This window comes from Chiloscyllium plagiosum, chromosome 32 (genome assembly GCF_004010195.1).
Source record: "Chiloscyllium plagiosum isolate BGI_BamShark_2017 chromosome 32, ASM401019v2, whole genome shotgun sequence".
In the NCBI taxonomy this organism is placed as follows: domain Eukaryota; kingdom Metazoa; phylum Chordata; class Chondrichthyes; order Orectolobiformes; family Hemiscylliidae; genus Chiloscyllium; species Chiloscyllium plagiosum.
This window is the reverse complement of record NC_057741.1, coordinates 36,537,854-36,558,502: the sequence shown is the minus strand read 5'-3', so window position 1 is coordinate 36,558,502 and position 20,649 is coordinate 36,537,854. Positions and strand designations below refer to the sequence as shown.

At 41.2% G+C, this 20,649-nt stretch overlaps 1 long non-coding RNA gene across 1 annotated transcript in view; it reads right to left on the bottom strand.

The window, feature by feature from the left end:
* Positions 1-19,344: 19,344 nt before the first annotated feature.
* The window catches only part of LOC122539502, a 53,868-nt gene continuing 52,563 nt past the window's right edge, over positions 19,345-20,649 (bottom strand). The window contains exon 7 of the long non-coding RNA XR_006309110.1: positions 19,345-19,876. This is a non-coding gene — a long non-coding RNA (uncharacterized LOC122539502). The remainder of the gene's footprint in view (positions 19,877-20,649) is intronic.

Sequence of the window (20,649 nt, the reverse complement as noted above, 5' to 3'; positions counted from 1 at the left end):
CCACCGAGCCTGCACATCTTTGGAATATGGGAAGAAACCCCACAAGGGGAGAACATTCAAACTCCACACACATTGACCTGAGGCTAGAATCGAACCCTATTCCGTGGTGCTGTGAGGCAGCAATGCTAACCATTGAGCACCATGCCATCCCAAGGTGAGGACATGCAAAATTTCACATCTGATTGAACTGACCTGGAGGTTTACAGCAATGAACAAAACATAAAAGGAAATGATAACTAAAAAGCGACATTACGGTCTGCACCACCTCTCGTAGAGTAGGTTTGTTTGACTAGGGGTAACCAGACGCAAACAGTTGTCTCAAAGAACAAAGCCACTCCATCCAGACATTCCTTTATCTGAGGGTTAAAGGAGTCCGTGTGGGGTCAGTCGGTTCCGTAGGCAGGTGCTGAGGAAGGAGATTACTGCCTGACCTGCTGCGCTTTTCCAGCAACACATTTTCAGTTCCTTTATCTGAGTTGACTAATTGCAGAAATGTCAATTGATCAGCCTCAATGTGGTTGGATCACAATCTGTCTCCCCTCTTTGTGGTGTTAATCCAAGGACGGGTGTTACTCATATTGGAATTTGAGCTTTTTAAACTGGGCCCGGTCGTTTATCAATTTAGCTGTGAGGATAGACGAACTACAAAGCTGCTAGATGATATCAGGAAATGATCATCCACACCAGAATAAAGAGAAGATACTACAAATTGCAGTAAAGCTGTATCAGTGAATGAGCACAATCTCACTTTACTGCACTTTTATAAATGGATAATCTATAGTATGTTTGAAAATACATAGCAGGGCTTGTAGTTTGAACTGATAAATTTATATTATTCTCTGCTCCCTAGCTCAAAGCTAATGCTATGGTAATTGACCAATCTGAATGGTAGAAATCAGATCTTTAAGCTTCATACAAGTTTCTAATAACCATGTGATGACACATTAGGAAAACAAATAGCATGATGGAATGCTTCCCACTATTATTACAACTTCACAAAACTGCAAGACATTAATGCCCAATCTATCAAAGCCTGAGAAACACCATACACGTGATGGTATAAAACACACTGGTGTCTCCAGCATCCCCACATACATCGAATCAAATGTTCCATCTCTATTTTAAGTTGAATCACAGACTTTGATTGAGGAATGATAGAGTAATTGACAGAGGGCTGAGGAGATTTAACGTCCATATTTTCTGATCTTTTGGAGGGGAGTCTAAAACTTGGTTCAGTCTTTAAGCCTGGAGGATTGAAACAGGCTTGGTGGTCAATGGAAATAATACCTTTCATCATGAAGGATTGATTGTTTTAATTATGCGACTGGAATGTAGTTCAGAAAAAAGCTGCCAGTCAGAAAGATTGTACAAGACAATCTCCCCAGAAGCCTGCTGGATGCACTAATCTGCAATGACACAATGGAAGAGGTAACAGCAATTACATTCATATAGTGCCTTTAACATGGCACTTTCTGAGTTGCTTCATGGGAACAGTTACTGTTCAAAATTGATACATCTGAATGTATGAAGCAATTTTTGTTCTTGACATCAGTTGTGGAGAAACGATTGGTGCCTGAAACCAAGAATGCAGTCAGATGGACCCATTGACATCGAGTGGTTGCAGCTTGTCAACATCAGAAGGAGCTTGCTGACCCTCCGGTTAGCTGCGACCATAATGCAGGAGGTTGATGCTGAGTCTATCTTCTAGCTCAGACTCAAGAATACCAACTTTGAGCTGTTGGCTCAAAAAGACAAAATAATAATTATTTGGGAAATTGGCTTTGTACCGTACTTCCAACCTTACCACGGAATCTTCCCAAATTGATGTTGTATTCATCGAGCTACATTTGGGAATGGCTTTTAACAGATCATTTCCAACAAGATTTACAAGGACGTTGCCAGGGTTGGAGGATTTGAGCTATAGGGAGAGGCTGAACAGGCTGGGGCTGTTTTTCCTGGAGCATTGGCGGCTGAGGGGGGACCTTATAGAGGTTTATAAAGTCATGAGGGGCGAGGATAGGATAAATAGGCAAAGTCTCTTCCCTGGGGCCGGGGGAGTCCAGGACTAGAGGGCATAGGTTTAGGGTGAGAGGGGAAAGATATAAAAGGGACCTAAGGGGCAACTTTTTCACACAGAGGGTGGTACGTGTATGGAATGAGCTGCCAGAGGAAGTGGTGGTGGGTATATGAATAGGAAGAGTTTGGAGGGATATGGGCCAGGTGCTGGCAGGTGGGACTAGATTGGGTTGGGATATCTGGTTGGCATGGACGAGTTGGACTGAAGGATCTGTTTCCATGCTGTACATCTCTATGACTCTATAACTTGCAAAATACATATGTATGAAAACGTTATGATCCAAACATCTACAGCATAACGTTCCCTTTCGATGTTTAAATAGTTTCATTGGGGGGTAGCACGGTAGCTCAGTGGTTAGCACTGCTGCCTCACAGCGCCAGGGACCCGGGATCGATTCCACCCTTGGGTGACCATCCATGTGGAGTTACACATTCTCCTTGTGTCTGTGTGGGTTTCCTCTGGGCGCTCCAGCTTCCTCCCATCGTCCAAAGATGTGCAACTTGGGGTGGATCGGCTACACTAAATTGTTCATATTGTCCAGGAATGTGCAGGCTAGGTGGATTAACCATGGGAAATGTGGAGGATGAGCTTGGGTGGGATGGTCTTCAGAGGGTCAGTGGTAGTTGATGGTCTGAATGGCCTGCTTCCACACTGTAGGGACTCTATGTAAAAATCATATACTCTACATAAGTTTACCTGAGTTATCATGAAAGGTCTTAATAATAAGTGCAATATTTATCATTCTGGGATAAACGTTCTCCAAGGTGTTTCTGGATTTCTTTGCTTTCCATGCCATAAGCTTGGATGGATCATATTACTGTAGAACACACTTGCTGGGGAATAATGCTTATGTGGGTAAAAAGTTATCTTTGTTGAGGTATAGGCATTATCAATATGTCTTCTAACCTGATAGAATCAGGTATAATACTGATTGATTTTCTTTGGATCAATTTGGTTCACGTTGGTATGACATCTTTTGATGTTGAAATTGACAGTACTTCCTTTTCACAAACACGAATTGGAGATTGGTCAAGCTCACATCTAGCTTTTCAACAAAGCTGATGTCACCTATGATAGAGACAACCCAGTCAGCATTGATGATGCAACCTATGTGTTTTGGAAATGTATCCTGCCTGTCAGATAATCTAAATGACAACCAAAAAAAAACAGAAGAAAGCAGCAGCCAAAGCTTGTACAAAAAAAAACTCTGGGGAAAGATACCTGGACCAGAACAACCTTAACACCTGGTACCTGAGAACTTAGGGCAAAGCGCATTCCTGCTTAGGAACCGTGTGTTTCAGAACAGGCTGGAACACTTCAGTTTTGAACTGTTATTTATTCACAAAACCTGAGTAGATGTTCAGTTAAAAAAAACAAAAACAGTAAGTTCTGGAGAAACTCAGTAGATCTGGTATCATCTGACAGGGAGAAACAGTTATGATTCAAGCCCAGTGACTCAGTCATTTGACTCAAAACATTTACTCAGAAACCGACCTGCTGAGTTTCTCCAACTTTTTTTGTTTCAGATGAAGTGTGACATTTCGGGGAAAGAAAGGTCTTCATAAATGTTACCTTTGAGTACGAAACAACCACCAACAATGATTTCTGGGCAAACGCTGTACTGTCAGTAATGAGATGCTCTTAGTGTTCCCCATGTGTTAGCTGCTGTAAGCTACACAGTGAAGACTAAGTTCTCATTGAGACAGATGTCTTGGAGTTTAAGCACAACACTAATTATTTGCATTGTTATACATTGTAATGCTTCCACAGTCTGGGCCTATGCTTACTAATACCATAAAGATACAATAACTGCAATTAGGCTACTCTGCTACATCACCTTTGCAGATGTGATGTTCCAACCTTCCTTAAAAGGTACACTGATAGTCGTCAGACCTACACATTAGTAGACAATAAGATTTCCCTTCTTTAATAGGACAGAGATTTCAGAAGCACAGGGTGCTGAGGCAGTAGTTTGACCTTCAGTACTGCTGTTACATTTCCCTGACCAGAGAATAAGAAAGATTGGAATAAAAGTAAGTCAGACTGCAGAATCAGAAATGTTACACACATTCCAGGAATATTAAATTGTCACTTTATTTGGCATACAGGAGAGGCCAACCAACCTGTATCCAATTTAGTCCACAAGGTTTTATCTGCATTATAACTTAACTAGAAATTTAAACTAATGTTCAACTGAAATAGCCTTTTCATTAAAAGAAAGTTGAGGAATTAATTTATTCATCTATAAAGGAACAGAAATGCTTATGTCAAATGTAAAATTAATCTGCACTCCTTCACACTCCTGCACAGACATTTTCTTCTAAAAATTAAAGATTATTCCAATTTCAATTAATGTGGGATTTGCTGCTATTTAACTATTTCAGTGTTGTCCCACTCAGTTTCCTGTGTCACCTCCTTCATAAGTGGGATGTTATCAGCTTTGATGATAACTAGCTGTTAAATCTTGAAGAGCCTTAATGGAAATTGACAAACTTAGTGTCCTCAGGCATTGAAAGTATTTTAATGGAGTAATCAGAAAACCAATTTTGCCTGGATATTAGCTTTGTCATACAATTAGAAGACTCACAGACTTGCCCTAAAATAGAAGCTTGCACTAAAGATTATCCCAAAGTACTTCACAGCCAAAGTACTTCTAACAACAATGAAGTTATGATGGAGCTGTGTATAATGTTGATTAGGCTGCTGCTGGAGCACTCTCTCCAGTTCTGGTTGCCCCACTATAGAATGGATGTGTTCACACTGGAGAGGGTGCAGGGGAGATTCACCAGGATGTTGCCTAGGCTGACGCCATACAGCTATGAAGAGAGACTAGATAGGTTGGGGTTGTTTTCCTGAGGGCAGAGAAGGACAGAGGTGGGACAGATGGAAGCAAATGGGGATGAGACAATCTGATTGGGATGTTCAAAGTTCTGAGGAGCTTGGGTGGATGACATAGAGAACCTATTCCCAATAATAGAGAAGACAATAACAAGGAGATACAGATTTAAGGTAAGGAGCAGGGGTTTGAGAGGGATAAGGTAATTTGTTTTGGGGGATGTTTATATGAGTGAATAAGGTACACAGTTGTATGTTAGGATTTCAGTTTAGATGGTCAGGGATTGATTTTTCTTTTAAATTGGGGAACATTATCTTGGAATAAGAGGTTTCAGTTTCTTTGGTTTGTAGTTTTGGCTGAAGTTGAAGGTGTAAAACAGTTATTCCATGGTGGGGGTTAAGAAAGTGGTTACCTCACTGTAAGGAGTTCATTTTAAAAAATGACAAAAAGTGATTGGTTAAAACTCTGAAACAGTTATTTGAAGCTGAGAAAGTCTATGCTCACTTGTATGAAGACTGTTGGTAATATCAGCTAGGATTTTAGCAGCAATGCTATGGATGAATACAAAGGAATGAGAATATGCAAAGAGCATATATTTACACATTATTGATTCTATCCTCAATCTAAGACAAATAGAAAATAAATTTTGGTGCCAACTAGAGCACATGAAATGTTCTCATTCATATTTCAACCTCAGTCTTTTTATCTAATACAGACAAAATTCTTCTTTGTATCCCAGTCTAATGTTAAAGCTATGAGGAGAAAGTGAGGTCTGCAGATGCTGGAGATCAGAGCTGAAAATGTGTTGCTGGAAAAGCGCAGCAGGTCAGGCAGCATCCAGGGAACAGGAGAATCGACGTTTCCAGTTACACATTTTCAGCTCTAATGTTAAAGCTAGCCTATTTGAGCTGCAAGTTCAGAGGTAGTAGTGAATAGCATGTTTATTCCAATTCTGGATACTGATTTTCAGAGGTCAAATGATTCAGACCCTGTCACTAATGTAAAAGCAATAATATCTCAGTTGGATGTGCAATGTTAATCTGAACACAAACTATAACCATTTTGGCAAGTTTTTAATTGGCTTTTTACAACTCAAACTCAATTTGTTGTAAATGGTCAGGAATCACCACAAAATTGTGCAAAATTTCAGCATTTCTTAAATTCTCAAATATTCTTCAATATCTTTAAGACATGCAACTTAAGATATTGTATGATCTTGTTTTTACATTCAATAAAATATCATCTATAACTTCATGTTTGAACTCCCTCCCTCAAATCCTTCAGTGCCCAAATCTCTATCCATTACAATCTTGAAATATTCAATGTTTCAGCCTCTACTGCTTCTTTAGGCAGATGTTTCAAAAATTCACAACTTTTCACAATTTCAGTGCTAAATCGCTGATCCCTTATTTCGAACATTGCACCTTATTCTAGACTAAGCAGAGGAAAAGCCTCAGGGTCCAAACTGTCAAGCCCTAGATACCAATTTACAACTCCAGTCATAAGAAGAGTTCTGTCAGCTCAACATCCTCATCCTCATCCTCAGAAGTTGCTCCTCTTCCTCAAGATCCTCAGCCTTCATTACATAACCTCATTGCCTGTTCCAATCATGGAGAGCTTTGCACACCAGAACAGGATGGGGCACGTGACAATATCTCGACTATATTGGAGGGTCTCCCCATCCATGTCCCCCCTGAAAGACCCTTTCAAGTTGTGGAATGATATCTTCAGGGCCCCTAGCATCTGCTCCATCACTGCCCTGATCACACTACTCCTGCTGAGTGACCAAAATATTACACCCAAAATGGCGCCTGCTGAGCTCCGATTCTTTCCCATCCGAAATACTTGTCAACTATGAATCTTGTCATTAAGTTCAGAGAGTCCATTGGCATAGCTTAAATGATGCAGCAATATCCCTTTTGTCCCACAGCACCTTTGGAAGTTTGGCCAGCACTCACCTCCTTTTAAGTCATTACTCTGTCATCTCAGTGTTGTAGGAGTTAATGTTAAATTTGCGTGCACCACTGGTATGGTGCAATCCACTTCTGACCAACATTAGACGACTAACCACATTCAATCCAAAGAAATGCTTGCAAATGAAATGCAGCTGCAAGTTGCAAATGTATACATGATTTCGTCCTTTTTGCGAAAACGGTGCTTCCTAAGCGCAGGAAGTGAGTACATTGGAGAGCTAGTATGACGGTTGTGAGGGAATGGCCAATGTCGGGTTCTGGCGCTTGTGTGGGGTATGTGGAGCTGGTGACCATGGTTTGTACCTCAATTCAGAGGCTGTTCAGAGGCGGCAGTAAACTGATGTCGTCAGATATCCAAAATACCAAAGCTGCTGGTAAAGCTCAGCAGGTCTGACAACTGATTTCTCAGATGCTAACGTAGAGTTGAGTGAACCTACCTCAGAATCCTCTGAGGAAGGGCCACTTAACCCAAAACGGTAACTCCAATTTCTCTCCTCAGGTGCTGCCAGACCAGCTGAGCTTTTCCAGCAACTTCTGTTTATGTTTCTGATTTACAACATCCGCAGTTCTTTCAATCTTTCTCTCCTCCCCACCCCCCCACGCCCCCACCCCAATCATGTATCCTTTCTGACCCCAATGCCGAGAAGTCTCAGCATCCAGTTTGTTCAATACATTTGGTAAGGCAGGAAGAGGAATACTAATGGGCAAGCTACAGCATAAGGCATTTAACGAACTATAACTGCAACTAATTGGCTACTTGCTGCTGCCCAGCAAGAAACTTGCCTCACTGCTCAGTTAAAAAGCCCAAAAGATGCAGGAAGGTGCTCCCAATGTTGAGGTGTGTCCCCCTGGGTGTCTCACCCAATTCTGTCACAAATTGGTGCAAACTCACTCAGACCCCTGCAATGTTCCACACATTAACTCCTCCTCTCTCCACAGAGGCTGCCAGACCTGCCAAGGACTCTCCAGCACTTTATTTTAAAAACCTCAGCTCTTCAACGTCCATAGTTGTTTACTTTTGTCTTTTCGGATTGCAAAATTTCACCAGTGTGTAAATCTGACCCGAACGGAACATGAAATACTCGCCCTAGATCTGAAGCCAAAGCAGAAAATGTTCGTTTGCAAGTGTGGTTTTAAAAAGATTTTTTTTTTAAAAAAGGGCTTCACTTTGGCTCAGGGGGTTTTCTGGCATTTTCCTCTTACAGCTGCTTAGTGCATGTCAGATGGGTTGGTGGGGGGGGGGGGGGGGGGGGGGGGGGTTGGTTAGAAAAAAAACAGCTTGAGGATTCAAACGATATGGGGATAGTCAACGTTCTTTCAACAATCTGTTTTATCATGAGGTAGAACCGTTTGCCTGACCCTTTCCCAGTGAGATGGTGCAGTCAGGGGAAATTGCTCTTCAGTCTGTTCAAGACATGAAAAAGAAAACCAGAACTTATGAAAGTCCTCAGAGGGTTAATTAAAATTGAGAAACTTGTTAGGTGAACGTGCTGGAATGGATGTTTAATTAACCCTTTGGGTAATTAATATCTTTTTGGACACACTACATATGCGTGCAGTGAGACCCTTGTAATCTGCTGAGCATTGACTTGAGAGTCAAGTTGCAATGTCCCCATCGCAATCCATACAGTGCAGATCAAGCTGATGATTCAGGGTAGAAGAGATAGGTACGTGCATTCCCCTTCAATCAGCAAGTTTGAACAGTGCTACAATACTAGAATCAGGGGGCCATCAGCCTACATCACCTGGGCTACCCCTCCAACAATAGTTTGCATTTACATAGCACTTTAACGTGTGCAACCAGCCCACAATGCTCTCCAGGAACATCAAACAATTTGACACTGAGCCACACATAGATGCTCGGACAGATAGCCAGAGAGGTAGGCTAAATGAAGAGCCAAACTGGCAGATTGCCTACAGCTTGGCAGAACGTGAGGCGAAGCTGGATTGTTGAATATATTCATGGGTGACTTAGATTTTTAATTCAACAAGGCAGTCTTCTGAGAAATAGGCAGGAGAGTAAAATTCAGGCCACAATCAGGTCTACCATGCTCTTATTCAACTGCAGGGCAGGCATGGTTGACAATTGGACTACTGCCCCTTTCTTAAGCTCTTAAGTACCTTAAAAGACAAAAAGTGATAGAACGATTTTGTGTGGTTAAATTTAGGAGAAAAAATATTGGCTAGTGCATTGGGTAAAAATCTTAATAGTTTCATGGAATTTACTCTGCTTCTAGATCTCGTCACTGTTTAGCACTCTCAACTGGGCAGAAAGGTTTAACAGTACACAAGAGTAGAAGCAGGCCATTCAGCCCATCAAATCTGCTCTACCATCCAATGAGATCCAAGTTGACCTGATAATCCTTAACTCCACTTTCCCGTCTTTTCTACATGCTCCCTGATTACTTTTGATTAGTAAGGCAATCAATATCTCAGCCCTGAATATACTTTATGACCCAGCCTCAACAGCCTTCTGTGGTAAAGGGGTTAGATGTATTTTAAATTAACACATTCAGAGATGTTATTGAAGAGGTGGGACTTGAACCCAGGTGTCTCAGTCCAATGGTAGGGACACTACCACTAGGCCACAAACAAGCCTGGTAAAGAAGTTAGAACTCTGAGTCCAAGCAGTTCCAGATGCGTTCCTCAATAATGGAGGGATTAAAATTGAGGACGTACAAGAGGCAGAAAGGGAGGTGTGTGGAAATCTCAGCAGGCAATCTTCTCTAAAAACTGTGCATGACCAGTTTTTCAGCGCACTGTTTATGTAGTTGTAGTTGCTGAATTTATGTTAAAATGAGGAGTGCATAGCATTTACCAAACTGTTTCATGGCACCTTATCACAATTTTATTTGTTGGGCAGGAGCAGGTCAGAGTTAGACAAAGGTCACAGCCATGGAGCGATTTGAAAATAAGAGTGAGCATTTCATAATCTTCAACTGGGATTGTCAGCTGCGACACCAACTGAAAGTCTCCCCCTCCCCCTCACTTTAATCTAACAACTGTTTTTTAAAAAATGACATTTCAGTTTTCATCTCATTACGCCATTCTGAAAGATCATTCTTTGATTGGTAACCATCCTCGGGTTAATTTGAACTTGTTGTGAGGAAGGGTGACCAGACCCGATCACCTTGATGTCTTCAGAGAAGCTGCCAGACCTGCTGAGCTTTTCCAGTAACTTCTGTTTTTGTATCAGGTTGACTTGGCTTGGTATCATTGCAATCTTGAATGGTCAGCCCTTTAATGTTCCAACTGCTTCAGACCACACAGCTGTGATCAATTCCTGTCCAAAAAGCCCCTCTCATGGTTAGCACTGCTGCCTCACAGCATCAGGGACCTGGGTTCGATTCCAGCCTCAGGTGACTGTCTGTGTGGAGTTTGCACATTCTTCCCAAGTCTGTGTGGGTTCCCTTTGGATGTTCCAGTTTCCTCCCACAGTCCAATGATGCACAGGTTAAGTGGATTGGCTGTGCTAAATTGCATGTAGTGTACAGGTTAGACAGATTAGCGATGGGAAATACAGAGATTAGGTAGGGGGAAATGGGTCAGTGTGGAATTGATGGGCCAAATGGCCTGCTTCCATATTGTAGGTTTTCTATGATTCTTGAACGAATTAGATAGAATTTTTTCCAAAAAGTATCCTTCAGAGTGCCATCATAGAACGTGTTTAAAGTTAAAGTTTTGAACAAACTTAATTATACACAGCATTCATTATCAATATTGGAAGTTGCACATTTCTCTCCACTTTACAGTTTCAGCATTGACACTATTTCATAAGATTAATAAATGGTTGGGCAAAATTGCATTTAACTGAACAGCAGCAATTCGTTTTTAATCAAAGTAATTAAAAAGTGACGAACTTCATCCAAGCTTTTATAGGGCTATCTTGTGAGTCTGGACAGGCATAAATTTATAAAACAAATGAAGCATTCCATGTGAAAAGAACAAAAAAAAAGCAAGCAATAATATTATACTGAAACTAATGTCAAAGTGGTTCATTCTCCTGAACATATTTGCTGAAATCACAAACCTTGTGATCAAAGGAATAATTTTTTTCCCCATCTTTTCTATTGCAGTACAAAACCTACAAGATTTATTCAGTGTGGGTTTATTGGCTTTAGCACACATCTCATTATAACAATAACACCTCCCTGGCTCAGAAAAATGCTTTGAGATGAGGTCGGAGCAGAGAGGAGATCCTTAAATTTTCAATTTTCCTTTGTTTACAAGGATTCATAATCTACAGTTTGATCTTTGTCAGAAATTACCTGCATACCACACACACACCCTCCATATTCCCTGGATAATTTTCAACAGTATAAATCTTCACAAATGAAAGTACCCACATATATTGTCAAGATATTTTTAAATCTGATTTGTGCTATAACATAAGTAACTTTAGATTTTGCACTTTTTGACCTACTTTTCTGTCAAGATATGCAATCACACCCACCCCCCCCCCACCCCCCCCACACCCTCTGACTATTTTCATCAGGAACCTATTTAAATGACAACCGTGTCTCTGTTGTAGGAATTTCAAAACCTCAGGGTCAGACGATTATTCAAGACTTCAAGTCCCCACTCCAGAGAACTGTTCACCCCTAGGTGCAGTACTTAGGTAGTACTGAGATAGTACTACACCGCTACAGTACTGAGGCAGTACTAAACCGCTACATGTCACGTTTTCAATAGGAGATCTTAAGCTGGAGTCCTGCCTGTGCCTTCATGTGAGTTTAAAAAATTCTCATCCTGATTCTTCAAAGTAGTGCATGTTCTCATTAATATGCCCTGACCTATATTTATCCCTTAAGCTATGTCACAAAAATTGAAGATTACTTGGTCATTGTTATAGTTCTTTGTAGGGGCTTGCTGTGCACAAAATCAGCTGCCTTCTATTTTACAGCAGTGACATGAACTCACTTGCAAAGCTCTTCACTGTCTGTGATAGTGGAAGATGTTGCAGAGTGTAAGATTTTTTTTAAAAACAGAGCCATAATCCCAATCAATTTAATCCTACTTTGGAAGTGATGGACTTTCTTCCCAATCACTCCTCTCCTCCCTTCCCCTTTTCCAAATTTGGGTATTTCTGAGATGGAATGGCAAAGATGGATGGGTGTAACAGGTCCTGTTACATCACATGCATGCTGTCACCCTAAGGCTTGCAGGAGTGTTGAGCACAGCAGATGCATTGCTACAGAGAAGAGAGCTCTGCTCCCAATCATCCGTCTCACTTCCCTTCTCATAAGTATGCCGCTTTCCGTTTGGAGAAACACAAAAGAATCTAGTGATGGTATTGTGGACAGAGGGATCTGTGCACAGTCTCATGGACTGAATAATAACAGCCAAAGCAAAATGTCTTTCTTTTATTTCAAATTCCTTTGGATCTTAGGACTATAATCAGAAGACCCTGAGGCTAGTAGACAGAGGCCAGTAGAATGGAAGAATGTCCCCTTTATACTTAGCATGAGTGGGTGGCCTGACAGCAGGTGTGTCTGGCAATTGGAATGTCATTGGCAATACCAGTGTTGACTACCCAGCCCTAGCTGTTCTCAAGATACTGGTGGTAAGCCTTCTTCTCAAACCACTGCCAACCCACAAACTCTCAAACAGTAGAGAAGAATCTCCAGCACTTTGAGTGAGGAAAAAACAGCAATATGTCCAAGTCAGCTGTCAAGCTGAATACTTGGTAATGACCACTGTAGACCTATGGCTCTCCTCCATCAAGCTGGCAGAAGTGATCGGTGTGATGGAACCTGCTATTTAGCTGCCTATAGCATTGAATCAGCCGAGTGCATGTATAGACAGACATACAAACGGGTTAGATCAACAGAAGTAGTTTGGGGATCTAAAGGGTTAAGTGCTATTAGAGAGAAATATTCACAAAGTGCAGACACTGGAAACATGGGTCTGACAGCTTTGTGTTGGCAACAATTGAAGAGATTGAGAGTAATTACAGAAAAGAAAGAAAAAGGATGATTGGATAACATTGAGACACGGACTGAGGGAGGATTGGAGTTAGACAGATGATCCCAAGGGTCCCAGTAAAAACAAACCAATGATAGTTGAATATAGAAATTTCTTTTGATACACTGATACTTCCTACTTGGCTTTAAAGGACAGGGGATGATCAAATACACTCGCATAGAAATTGCAAGCCTTTCTTCACCTCTTGTTCAGAAACCTCTAAGTTAAACATTGTTGGCAGTTATTTGTCAGTCATCATCTAACTGGTGCTCTCTTCATGGCAAAACCTCCACCAGAGTCCACATGCCAGCCAATTGGCACTTGCAGTACAAAAATTGTTTTATTTACATTGTTTAAATGATTCAAACAATTATTAAGAAATACCAAAGTACCTATCAGGTATGGGGTGAAACAGGTACAAGTCTTTTCTTCAATCAGTATGGGACTGTCACAGGGGTAAAGGTGTCACCATGTTTCACGTAAAAGAAATAGGTCTGACTTTCTGCAAGGTCTGAGCTCAGTTTCTTCTCTCGTTTAATACACAGTTGCACTTTGTTATCTCTAGTTCTATCCCTATCTGTTGCAAATAGACTCAGGAATCAAACTGACATGGCTAAATAACTTCTGTGCAGATGGTATCATAGAGGTCAGGCAGCTGCAGTAACAAACAAGCAGGCTGTTTAGAAACAGTATTTTCTCAAGAAGTAAAAATGCCATGGCTACTGTATAATGTATGATCTATATTCATATGAACTGCATTATTTAAATGGCATCACAAACCAGGATACAAATCATTGTTTTAAGTAATAGATTTTCTAAATAATTGAAACAATTAATTGCCTCATTTTACTGAGATGTTAATTGCATTATTTTATAGACTTTAAGGTATTTACAGGTGTTTAAAGGAACCTAAAAAGGGAGATACTTGCTGAGTGTTAACTTAGCTCTTCTGTGATACCAGGGGAATCTCCAAATATTGGATATAAATACCTGAAATTAAGCATTAACTCTGTTTCCTGGGAGGAGAAAGTGAGGTCTGCAGATGCTGGAGATCAGAGCTGGAAATGTGTTGCTGGAAAAGCGCAGCAGGTCAGGCAGCATCCAGGGAACAGGAGAATCGACGTTTCGGGCATAAGCCCTTCTTCAGGAATGAGGAAAGTTTGTCCAGCAGGCTAAGATAAAAGGTAGGGAGGAGGGACTTGGTTATCTTAGCCTGCTGGACCCTCCCCCAAGTCCCTCCTCCCTACCTTTTATCTTAGCCTGCTGGACAAACTTTCCTCATTCCTGAAGAAGGGCTTATGCCCGAAACGTCGATTCTCCTGTTCCCTGGATGCTGCCTGACCTGCTGCGCTTTTCCAGCAACACATTTCCAGCTCTGTTTCCTGGGGGCATTTCCATTGTTAATGAAAGAATGAGAGAAATTTCAGGCCAATTTCAGATTCATTTTGAAAAGGTTAGTAGCTCTATTAAGATCTTGCCCAATTCTGAAATGCACTGTTGATAAGCTTTAGCTTTGAAAAAAAAGAATCAAAATATAGGGTAGACTTGCTCCTGATTTTTTACAATAACTTTAAAAACAATAAATGGAAATCCCAGGAAAAGAAAAGGTACACCGATCTTTTCAAAAATGCTCACATTGGTCACCAAATAACTAATGGAGCCTTTCACACACAACTTGCCTTCAATAGAAGGGAGAGACAAAAAAAAGTTTCCTTACAAGTATTTCCAAATTAACCTTCTCAGAAATGTTATTACATGCCACTGGAACAGGTAGGACTTGAACCCAGATGCCCTGGCTCAGAAGTAGGGATACCATCATTCCACCACAAGAGCTAGTAATCAGAGAATCAGGCCATTCAGCCTATCGATTCCAGGTCAAATCCAGAAGATCAGCCTACCCAGACCCATCCCCCTAACCTTGCATCTCCCATGACTAACCCACCTCGTCTCTCATTCCTGGGCACTATGGACAATTTAGCATGGCCAATCCACCTAACTTCCACATCATTAGACTGTGGGAGGAAACCAGAGTACCCGGAGGAAACCCACGCAGACACGGGGAGAACACACAAACTCCACACAGACACCCGAGGCTGAAGTCAAACCTGGGACCCTGGCGCTGAGGGGCAGCAGCACTAACCACTGAGCCATTGTGAAGGGGAAAGACAAGGCACTATACCTGCTACAGGACCCAGCACGTTTATATTTTCTAAACCAACCTGGTCAGAGATGTGACACCTCTGGAGCAAGTGGGACTTGAACCTGGGCTCTTTGGCTCAGCGGTCAGGACATTATCATTGCACCACACCGAAACCATCATTGTTTTGTAGTCAGTTAAACCCTTTTATTGCTAAAGAACTAGCACTTTAAAAGGGGCACTGTAACAAAAATAATTCAAAGACGGCTTAGTAAATTCAATTCAAAGTTTTATTTGTGGAGGACTGGTGTACTCCAGCACCTATTGGGACAATCTCCAGAAATTCTGGGCGATGTCTTCAACACGGAGTTAGACTAAAACTGGTTACAATACTAATCTTGCTTAAAATTAACAGGAATCACTCACTATTGTATTAAGCCAGCATCAAGACATGTGGCATGTCTTGATGCTGGCTTACTCAAAAAGACTACTCAAAAACCAGACTGCTGAAGAGGCCTTTCAGCCCATTGAGTCTGTACTACCAAAGCTACACTAGATTTGCACTCGTCCCACAACCTTGAACGTTGTAACGTCAAGTGCTCATCCAAATACCTTCTTAAAAAAAAAGTTGAGGTTTCCTGCCTTAACAACCCGACCAGACAGTCTTCTCCAGCCCCCCCTGCCACTCTCTTGTTGAAAGGATTATTTTCCCTCAAATCCCCTCTAAGCCTCTGGCCTTTTATCTTACAAAGATGAACCCTTGTTACTGACCCTTCGATGTGGCTAATTCACTGCTTGACATGGATCATTTAAAACAGTATGATCAATAGTACATGTCATTAAGTGCTACAGTTGAGGGCTTTTTCTAAAGGAAAGAGTTGTACAACAAAAATCATATCAAAAACAACAGTGACACAAGGGCCAAGGTGTCGTGGTAACACCACTAGATTAATAATCGAGATCTCCTATTAATTAGGGCAAAAGTTCAAATCTTACTGTAGCACCTATCCAATATCTAAGGAAAAGAATGGTAGAAATGTAGCATCTTACCTCTTTTGATAGGCATTTTGCCTCCTGCAGGGGATCTTTACCCAAAGCACCAATGCTTATGTTGCCAAAGCAAAATACTGCAGATTCCAGAAATCTGAAACAGGGCCAGAGAACGCTGGAGAAACTCAGGCCTGGCAGCATCTGTGGAGAAAGAAACAGAGTTAACATTTCAAGTCCAGTAAGGGTCTTCTTTCGAACTGCCCTTGTAAAAAGGCTAGGCAGGAGCACCATGGTATTAAAGATCCAGCAAATATTTTATAACAGCTCAACTATTAAACACAAATGTTACTTTACAGCCACAGAAGTAGCTGGGTTATTCAATTACAGGAGCAGCACAACTCCATTAGCTTATCATGCTCCAAGTGGCCCTGGTTTAGCTGGAGTCTGAGATCTTCACACTGTCGGGTCACATGCTGAGGCAGTGATCATGAGCCTCTATATTAAAAGCATTCGGACATACGATGTCTCTTAAATGTATACTGACTGAGATGGAACTGAACACTTTTCAATGACCACAGGCCATTCCCAATCACTTTAAATCCAAGTAAGTATGTTGACATCTAGTCACAGCTGTAATATCAGAAACATGACAGCCACTGTATACACCCAATTCCCACAAACAGTGACGTGGTAATGACCAAATCACCTACTTTTTGTGACAATGATTAAAGGATTAAAAATTAGCCAGGACACAGGAAACATTCACTGCTCTTCTTCACAATAGAGCCACAGGATACCTCAGTCCTCCCAAGTTGGCAGACAAGGTTATGGTTTAACACCTGAGTGGAAAGCACACTTCCAGAAGTGCAGCACATCCCCAGTGATACACTCATGTTTCAACCTTGAAATCTGTACTCAAACCATGGAGGGGGCTTAAAGCTACCATCTTCCAACATGGAAGCAAAGGGACATCAACTGTAACAGTATGCCTAAAGCAGTGCAATAAAATCTCTTGCAACTGAACAGTGTAGTCTCATACATATCACTAAATACATACCCTACACTCTTCACACCAGTAGAATTGGAAAGAACTCGTCTGTTTCTCCCAACTTTAACCTCCATCCTTTCTAATAGCTATAGCAAACAAGATCAATGAGTTAAATAAATTAATATTTGTTAAGCATCTCCACATTTGGATTTGATGTAAGGAAGCTTAAAACATTCAATCACTGTTAGAATAATTTACATTTTCCTCCTCCTGCAATACTTACATATGTGAATCTATTCTGAAACATACTTCAAAGCTCTATCACTTCATGCACCAATGTCTGTGTGATAAATGGTTTTTGTCCAGGTTGATTTTTTAAAACTCAACTGAGTATGGAAAAGGGATAATTCCAAAAAAAGCAACTGAACAGTAGTCAGGTCAGAACAGGCATCTGTTAAGAAAATAACTGCTCAGAATTGAAGCTTGTTGTGTTTGGAATGGTTAATTGGACACCATTTGCAAACGTGTAATCTAATAATCTGTTGGAAGCTTTGCAATTGCAGCAAATGGAGTTTAATTAAAGTTCTACACTAAGAGAATAGAGAGTTGCAAATCAGTAATGTTACATATAGATAATGCTACAGAAAGACAGAGAGTGTCAAAGATTTTCATTATGCACTCAATCAGGACGATTTGCAGGAATACCAATAGAGGAGAAACCCTGTATCTATACGGTGTGGGGAGGAGAGTGTTAATTGGCTATTCTTTAGCAATATTATTAGCAAATGCCCTGTTGCTGTAAATTACTCAGATGGATTTGACTAAACCCCTCGGTTTCTGGGATGTTGAACTGATGTTTAACTTCAGGTTGCCCCATCCATGGAACCAAGTCCCCTCAATGTGAAACCCTGATGGTAGCTGGATGGGATATGGCACCAAGAATTTGTGCTGAGGCATAGGAGAAAATAAAATGTTGCAAAATCAGCAATTAATCAGAGAGGAACCATTGCTAAGTAAGATCGAGGAAGCCACTGCTTGACCAAGGTGACTGCAGTGGTGAATTGCTCTGTGCTTGATTATTTGGTGCTTATAATTGATGCTAGGAGAAAGTGAGGACTGTAGATGCTGGAGATCAGAGTCAAAAATGTGGTGCTGGAAAAGCACAGCAGGTCAGGCAGTACCTGAGGAGCAGGAGAATCGATGTTTTGGGCATAAGCCCTTCATCAGGAATCATTATAAGATTTAAGTCAAGGCATTATAGTTGATGCTCTCTATACTTGATTGGATAAGCCCGGATGTGGACTCAGACAAAAGTAACAGACGATAAAGAGCTAGAGGCTGAAGTGGGATCTTGGGGGTGGATGTTTTGTGCACAGAAGTCTGTGAATAAAGTCCTTTATATTTAGAGACAACACTCTAAATCACTGTGAAACAAATTAAATAGTTAAAAATAATACAAAAAGTAATAGAACTGAATCTAATTTTCTGATTCCGACTTGGCAAGTCACAACAAACGTCAATATTGACCACAAACTGGCAAGACATTCAGTTCATTTTCCCATCAGATTTATTATCCACAACCTCACACACTGGGGAACAATTCTCTGAAAGAGGAAATGCATATGGTCAAAATGGTGAAATCCCCTCCTTCTGCCACCACAATACAGTTGTGGTTGTGTCCCCCAAAAACTACCCAAGATACCTTGAGTATATACACTGTCATCAATCCTTGCCCTTGGCTCTGGTCTCAGTTTCTGATACTAACTGGGGGAAGGGTGCCCACATGAAAACATTGGCAGAGGAAAGGCTCAAAATTAGTTTAGTGAATATGAAATTTACTATCCCAGGAATATAGTGGATGCTGGAATACTTGAGGAGGAAATAGACAGATTTTTAAACGAATTTTGAATTTTATTGAATTGAATTGAATTTATTGTCACGTGTACCGAGGCACAGTGAAAAGCTTTGTCTTGCGAGCAATACAGGCCTGTCACAGAGTTAAGTAGCATAGATAGTAAATAATAGGCAAACAGCGGCAAATAACAAAAACACAGGTACAGGCGAATGTTAAGAGTTTGAGAGTCCATTCAGTATTCTAACAACAGTAGGACAGAAACTGTTATGAAACCGGCTGGTGATTGTGTTCAGGCTTCTGTACCTTCTCCCCGATGGTAGAGGTTGTAGAAAAACATTGCCAGGGTGGGATGGATTTTTGAGAATGCTGGCGGCCTTTCCCTGACAGTGGGCCTGGTAGATGGATTCTATAGATGGGAGGTTGGCCTTTGTGATTGTCCGGGCCGAGTTCACCACTCTCTGTAACCGTCTGCAATCTTGAATGGTACAGTTGCCATACCAGGACGTGATACATCCAGACAGAATGATCTCGATGATGCACCTATAAAAGTTGGCAAGGGTATTCACCGTCATGCCAAATTTCTTCAGCTTTCTGAAGGGTTTGGAAAGCAGAGTTGATCTGATCCAGGTGATAGCAGCAATGATCATATAGAATAGTGGAGCAGGCTCAAGGGGCTGAATGGCCTCATGCTCCTAGTTCTCAAGTTCTTAACAGAGTAGATTTATTACATAATACTTAGAAGTTAAATTATATCACATTAAAGTTACAAATAGGCTTTTACAACACATTAGTTAATTGGACATACCACTAGAATTGGTCTTACAATAGATCAACAACTGGTTAGCTCCTCCCAGCTTTTATATCCTGCAGGGCAGGGCTCAGCTCATGATGTCAGTTAACCCTTTCAAGGCCTTATTCAACACATAGTGTTGGGATGGTTGTGTGATGGAGTAAGAATATGGACCTCTGATTTGCTCAACAGACACATGTCGGGTGGAACGGTATTTGCTTTGACCCATACTGGTGGAAAGAGCTGCAGGAAACCGCCTGGGAAATCTAACAAAGTGATAGGAGATAATAGAACAACACACAAAAAATAAATAGCCAGCCATTTGTGAAATTATAAACATTGGAGCATCAGCATCAATTTAACAAGTACATAAAGAGCTGTCCAATAAACATATTGTGAGGTGACAGGGTTATAACAAGAGTCATTGAAGCTCATATAAATTAGCAGGGCATGATAATATTGGCTTCGATGAAGATTTATCACCTTCCAACAAGAAGATTAATTGTTTGAATCTCATTCTGTTTGAATTTTAACATGTTGCTCTTGTAGATTATAATGCAGATTATTTGTACACAATTACACTTTAATTCAGTCCATGTTTAGTTTAATTATGAACATTTAGCAAAGAAAACAATTCCAGGCCTGTCATATTTTCGAATGCAGTGCATGAATGGTGCCCCACCTTTTCCTCCGCTATAACGATGACTGTATCGGCGCTACCTCGTGCTCCCACGAGGAGGTTGAACAGTTCATCCACTTTACTAACACCTTCCACCCCGACCTCAAATTTACCTGGACCGTCTCAGACTCCTCCCTCCCCTTCCTAGACCTCTCCATTTCTATCTCGGGCGACTGAATCAACACGGACATTTACTATAAACCGGCCGACTCCCACAGCTACCTAGACTACACCTCCTCCCACCCTGCCCCCTGTAAAAATGCCATCCCATATTCCCAATTCCTTCGTCTCCGCTGCATCTGCTCCCAGGAGGACCAATTCCAAAAACGTACAACCCAGATGGCCTCCTTCTTCAAAGAC